The sequence below is a fragment of the Entelurus aequoreus genome, linkage group LG11 (genome assembly GCF_033978785.1).
Source record: "Entelurus aequoreus isolate RoL-2023_Sb linkage group LG11, RoL_Eaeq_v1.1, whole genome shotgun sequence".
NCBI classification, from domain to species: Eukaryota; Metazoa; Chordata; class Actinopteri; order Syngnathiformes; family Syngnathidae; genus Entelurus; species Entelurus aequoreus.
Genome location: NC_084741.1, coordinates 1,028,260 through 1,035,759, shown reverse-complemented (window position 1 = coordinate 1,035,759; position 7,500 = coordinate 1,028,260).

The window sequence follows — 7,500 nt, the reverse complement described above, 5'->3', positions numbered from 1 at the left end:
GGCGGGAGCTTGATTGTGTAGTATTTTATACGTAAGTAGTAAAACCTTAAAGTCGCATCTTAAGTGCACAGGAAGCCAGTGCAAGTGAGCCAGTATAGGCATAATATGATCAAACTTTCTTGTTTTTGTCAAAAGTCTAGCAGCCGCATTTTGTACCAACTGTAATCTTTTAATGCTAGACATAGGGAGGCCCGAAAATAAAACGTTACTGTAATCGAGACGAGACGTAACGAACGCATGGATAATGATCTCAGCATCGCTTGTGGACAAAATGGAACTAATTTTAGCGATATTACGGAGATGAAAGAAGGCCGTTTTAGTAACACTCTTAATGTGTGACTCAAACGAGAGAGTTGGGTCGAAGATAATACCCAGATTCTTTACCGAGTCGCCTTGTGTAATTGTTTGGTTGTCAAATGTTAAGGTGGTATTATTAAATAGATGTCGGTGTCCAGCAGGACCGATAATCAGCATTTCCGTTTTCTTAGCGTTGAGTTGCAAAAAGTTAGCGGACATCCATTGTTTAATTTCATTAAGACACGCCTCCAGCTGACTACAATCCGGCGTGTTGGTCAGCTTTAGGGGCATGTAGAGTTGAGTGTCATCAGCATAACAGTGAAAGCTAACACCGTATCTGCGTATGATGTCACCTAGCGGCAGCATGTAAATACTAAAGAGTGCAGGGCCAAGAACCGAACCCTGGGGAACTCCGCACGTTACCTTGACATAGTTTGAGGTCACATTGTTATGGGAGACACACTGCATCCTGTCAGTAAGATAAGAGTTAAACCAAGACAAGGCTAAGTCTGTCATCCCAATACGTGTTTTGATACGCTCTAATAAAATATTATGATCGACGGTATCGAAAGCGGCGCTAAGATCAAGAAGCAGCAACATAGATGACGCATCAGAATCCATCGTTAGCAATAGATCATTAGTCATTTTTGCGAGGGCTGTCTCCGTAGAGTGATTTGCCCTGAAACCGGATTGAAAAGGTTCACAGAGATTGTTAGTCACTAAGTGTTCATTTAGCTGCTGTGCTACAATTTTTTCGAGGATTTTCGAGATAAACGGAAGGTGGGACACCGGCCGGTAGTTCACCATGAGGTCAGGATCGAGGTTAGGTCTTTTGAGTAGAGGATGAATAACCGCTTTTTTGAATGCTAGGGGAACAGTGCCAGAGGAAAGTGATAAGTTTATAATATTTAACACTGATGGACCTAATAATACAAAAAGCTCCTTGATAAGTTTCCCAGGAATTGGGTCAAGTAAACACGTTGTTTGTTTTGTCCCATTTACACATTTTGACAATTCCTCCAATGTTATTTCATCAAAGAGAGAGAAACTATTTTGGAGGGCGGTATCCGTCGTATATACAGTCGTATTTGTGTTAATAGAACCCAGTTGTAGCTGGGATGCATTGTCTTTAATCTCTTTTCTAATTACTTCAATTTTCTTATTAAAGAAATTCATAAAGTCATCTGCCGAGTGGGTGGAGCTACTGGGAGGAGTCCCTTGTTGGGTTAGCGATGCTACTGTACTAAACAGAAATTTAGGATCATTTTTGTTGAGGTGGATGAGATTTGAGTAATATTTAGCTTTAGCTGAGGTAAGCATGCGTTTATAAGTTATTAAACTATCACACCATGCTTGATGGAAAACCTCAAGTTTAGTCGCACGCCATTTGCGTTCCAGCTTTCTACATGATAATTTCTGGGCTTTAGTTTCTTCTGTAAACCATGGGGTACACCTTTTAGGGGCCCTTTTTAGCTTTAGCGGTGCTAGATGTAAATATAAACGGAATACAATGATTTGCAAATCATTTTCAACCCGTATTCAGTTGAATATGCTACAAAGACAACATATTTGATGTTAAAACTGATAAACTTTTTTTTTTTTTTTGTAAATAATCATTAACTTTAGAATTTGATGCCAGCAACATGTGACAAAGAAGTTGGGAAAGGTGGCAATAAATACTGATAAAGTTGAGGAATGCTCATCAAACACTTATTTGGAACATCCCACAGGTGAACAGGCAAATTGGGAACAGGTGGGTGCCATGATTGGGTATAAAAGTAGATTCCATGAAATGCTCAGTCATTCACAAACAAGGATGGGGCGAGGGTCACCACTTTGTCAACAAATGCGTGAGCAAATTGTTGAACAGCTTAAGAAAAACCTTTCTCAACCAGCTATTGCAAGGAATTTAGGGATTTCACCATCTACGCTCCGTAATATCATCAAAGGGTTCAGAGAATCTGGAGAAATCACTGCACGTAAGCAGCTAAGCCCGTGACCTTCCATCCCTCAGGCTGTACTGCATCAACAAGCGACATCAGTGTGTAAAGGATATCACCACATGGGCTCAGGAACACTTCAGAAACCCACTGTCAGTAACTACAGTTGGTCGCTACATCTGTAAGTGCAAGTTAAAACTCTCCTATGCAAGGCGAAAACCGTTTATCAACAACACCCAGAAACGCCGTCGGCTTCGCTGGACCTGAGCTCATCTAAGATGGACTGATACAAAGTGGAAAAGTGTTCTGTGGTCTGACGAGTCCACATTTCAAATTGTTTTTGGAAACTGTGGACGTCGTGTCCTCCGGAACAAAGAGGAAAAGAACCATCCGGATTGTTATAGGCGCAGAGTTGAAAAGGCAGCATGTGTGATGGTATGGGGGTGTATTAGTGCCCAAGACATGGGTAACTTACACATCTGTGAAGGCACCATTAATGCTGAAAGGTACATACAGGTTTTGGAGCAACATATGTTGCCATCCAAGCAACGTTACCATGGACGCCCCTGCTTATTTCAGCAAGACAATGCTGGTTAGCTTGGCTTCATAGTAAAAGAGTGCAAGTACTAGACTGGCCTGCCTGTAGTCCAGACCTGTCTCCCATTGAAAATGTGTGGCGCATTATGAAGCCTAAAATAGCACAAGGGAGACCCCCGGACTGTTGAACAACTTAAGCTGTACATCAAGCAAGAATGGGAAAGAATTCCACCTGAGAAGCTTCAAAAATGTGTCTCCTCAGTTCCCAAACCTTTACTGAGTGTTGTTAAAAGGAAAGGCCATGTAACACAGTGGTAAAAATGCCCCTGTGACAACTTTTTTGCAATGTGTTGCTGCCATTAAATTCTAAGTTAATGATTATTTGCAAAAAAAAAACGTTACGTTTCTCAGTTCGAACATTAAATATCTTATCTTTGCAGTCTATTCAATTGAATATAAGTTGAAAAGGATTCGCAAATCATTATATTCTGTTTTTATTTACCATTTACACAACGTGACAACTTCACTGCTTTTGGGGTTTGTACTTCAACCTCAACGTTAGAGGCCCCACTGCAGTCGCAGTAATTGGATATGTATTTTTTGTCTTGCCTGATCCTTTGAAATGGTCTTCTTAAAAAAAAACTGACATACTACTCTATTCGCAATGTGTCCCGAAATGAGTATTTGTCCTCACGTTTCAAAAAAACGTCCAGAAAAAGTTGCTTTTTTGTGGACAGGCCTGCGTGCTTTGAGTCTTTCCTCCAAACTAAGACAAAAAGATGGCTAACCACCAGTCAGTCAGTCATCATGTTCCATTGAATTGTCCACGCACTGCTTTGATTTACAGAGTATCAACCGGGCATTGAACTGCACATTTCATTGATTCTGATCTGTGGATATCCAATTCCACGCACTGTTCAAGAATCATGTCGTTTAAATCCCGCCTTAGCGTGCAGGCCAGGTTTTGTCAGTCGCAAGACATGATTCAGCGGTGACAGAATGGAGAATCCAAACCTAAAATTGACCTGATCACTGCTATCAAAATGCAAAAAAAAAACAACCTCCGCGGCCTCTAATAGATCACAGCGGATTTATCAGCGGTTTTGTTTGGGTCTCCAGAGGCGCGGTATCGAAAATTCCGAGAGCTTCGGCTTTGCCAAAGCGGAATTGCAATCTATCAGTCGCTATCTCCAGACGTCACACACGTTTCTTTATCATGCAAGCATGCAAAACACCATTTGTCTTCCGCACCTCCGCTAATTCATTACTGCTGATAAAATGCAAAGTCCCTCATGCTGTCGTCGTTAAAAGAAAACACTGCAGTTTCTCATTTTTTCCCTTTTAAAAAAACAGGTGCTTTGGTGGACACTGATAACAGCGGTGGTTGAATTATGTTCCGAGCCTGTCTATCTATTCGGATCTATTTAGCACATCTCTATCCCACCTGACCTCACGCCGCTCCTCTTTCCAGTAAAAGGGCCGGAGGAACCATCAGAAAAAAGTAGCGCCGGAAGGTTAGAAACAACATAGAACAACCTCTACACTGCAAAAAGTCAGTGTTCAAAAACAAGAAAAACAAATACGAAAGTTAGGGGCATTTTACTTGAACTAAGCAAAATTATCTGCCGATAGAACAAGAAAATTTGTCTTGTCAAGACTTTCCAAAACAAGTAAAAATTAGCTAACCTCAATAAACCCAAAAATACTTTAAAATAAGTATATTCTCACTAATAACAAGTGCACTTTTCTTAATAGAAAAAACAAATATGAAACCATTTTGCTCAATATGTTGAAAAATATTCTTAAATGAATTAAATGCTAGTGCCATTATCTTGAAATAATGATATGCGCTCGGCATTACATTTTTTGCATTTTGCCATTGATAACATGACATCATCGCGCCAAGTGCGTGCTCTTTCAGTCAATTACTGTGCAAGGAATATATATATATATATATATATATATATATATATATATATATATATATATATATATATATATATATGTATATATATATATATATATATGTATATATATATATATATGTATATATATATGTATATGTATATATATATGTATATATATATATATATGTGTATATATATATATATATGTATATATATATATATGTATATATATATATATATATATGTATATATATATATATATGTATATATATATATATATGTATATATATATATATATATGTATATATATATGTATATATATATATATATGTATATATATACATATATATATATATATATATATATATATACATATATATATACATATATATATATACATATACATATATATATATATATATATATATATATATATATATATACATATATATATATATATATATATATATATATATATATATATATATATATACATATATATATATACACTACCGTTCAAAAGTTTGGGGTCACCCAAACAATTTAGTGGAACAGCCTTCATTTCTAAGAACAAGAATAGACTGTCGAGTTTCAGATGAAAGTTCTCTTTTTCTGGCCATTTTGAGCGTTTAATTGACACCACAAATGTGATGCTCCAAAAACTCAATCTGCTCAAAGGAAGGTCAGTTTTGTAGCTTCTGTAACGAGCTAAACTGTTTTCAGATGTGTGAACATGATTGCACAAGGGTTTTCTAATCATCAATTAGCCTTCTGAGTAGGGATGTCCGATAATGGCTTTTTGCCGATATCTGATATGCCGATATTGTCCAACTCTTTAATTACCGATACCGATATCAACCGATACCGATATCAACCGATATATACAGTCGTGGAATTAACACATTATTATGCCTAATTTGGACAACCAGATATGGTGAAGATAAGGTACTTTTTAAAAAAATTTATCAAATAAAATAAGATAAATAAATTAAAAACATTTTCTTGAATAAAAAAGAAAGTAAAACAATATAAAAACAGTTACATAGAAACTAGTAATTAATGAAAATTTGTAAAATTAACTGTTAAAGGTTAGTATTATTAGTGGAGCAGCAGCACGCACAATCATGTGTGCTTACGGACTGTATCCCTTGCAGACTGTATTGATATATATTGATATATAATGTAGGAACCAGAATATTAATAACAGAAAGAAACAACCCTTTTGTGTAAATGAGTGTAAATGGGGGAGGGAGGTTTTTTGGGTTGGTGCACTAATTGTAAGTGTATCTTGTGTTTTTTATGTGGATTTAATAAAAAATAAATAAAAATAAAAATAAACCGATACTGATAATAAAAAAACCGATACCGATAATTTCCAATATTACATTTTAACGCATTTATCGGCCGATAATATCGGCAGACCGATATTATCGGACATCTCTACTTCTGAGCCAATGAGCAAACACATTGTACCATTAGAACACTGGAGTGATAGTTGCTGGAAATGGGCCTCTATACACCTATGTAGATATTGCACCAAAAACCAGACATTTGCAGCTAGAATAGTCATTTACCACATTAGCAATGTATAGAGTGTATTTCTTTAAAGTTAAGACTAGTTTAAAGTTATCTTCATTGAAAAGTACAGTGCTTTTCCTTCAAAAATAAGGACATTTCAATGTGACCCCAAACTTTTGAACGGTAGTGTATATACAGTACCCGCACTCTTTTACTATGAAGCCACGTTGATGTAACACGTGGCTTGGCATTGTCTTGCTGAAATAAGCAGGGGCGTCCATGGTAACGTTGCTTGGATGGCAACATATGTTGCTCCAAAAGCTGTATGTACCTTTCAGCATTAATGGTGCCTTCACAGATGTGTAAGTTACCCATGCCTTGGGCACTAATACACCCCCATACCATCACACATGCTGGCTTTTACACTTTGCGCCAATCCGGATGGTTCTACTGTTTTACTCAAAATAGGTCATAACATCTCAGCAACAAGCTGTAATATCTTACTGAGATCATTTAGGACCAAAACCCTTAAAACAAGTAAAACACTCAAATATAAAATCTTATGTATGGTTGCGCAAGTGTTGCCCAGAATGTCCATAACACACCCAGCCGAGTCCCACGGGGAGGGGGGATATAAGTTGGAAAAGTTGGCAAAAGTCCCAAAAATGTTCAAAATACCTACCCAGGTTGGAGTCCCACAATTCCCGCCGCCGGCCGGAATGCCCAAAATGTCCAAAACGCGCCCAGCAAAGTCCCACGGGAAGGCGGGGAGAAAAGTGAGAAAAGTTGGTAAAATGTTCAAAAATCACACGAGTGCCACAAGTCTTAAGACTTGTGGCACTCCATGTGGGATTCCAACCTGGGTAGGTATTTTGAACATTTTTGGGACTTTTGCCGACTTTTCCAATGTTTATCTCCCCTCCCCGTGGGACTCGGCTGGGTGTGTTATGGACATTTTGGGCATCCTGGGACTTGCGCGGCCGGCGACGGGACTCGTGGGACTCGAACCTGGGTAGGTATTTTGAACATTTTTGGGGACTTTTGCCGACTTTTCTCCCCCACTTCCCGTGGGACTTTGCTGGGTGCGATTTGGACATTTTTTACAACCCGGGACTTGTGCGGCCGGCGGCGGGTCTCGTGGGACTGGTATTTTGGACACAATTGGGACTTTTGACCATTTTGGCCCCCTTTTCCCCTCTTCTTCCCCGCCTTCCTGTGCACCATTGCTGGGTGTGTTTTGGCCATTTGGACGAAAATAGTTTCAAGCATGTTTTACTCAATATAGGTCATCAAATCTCAGC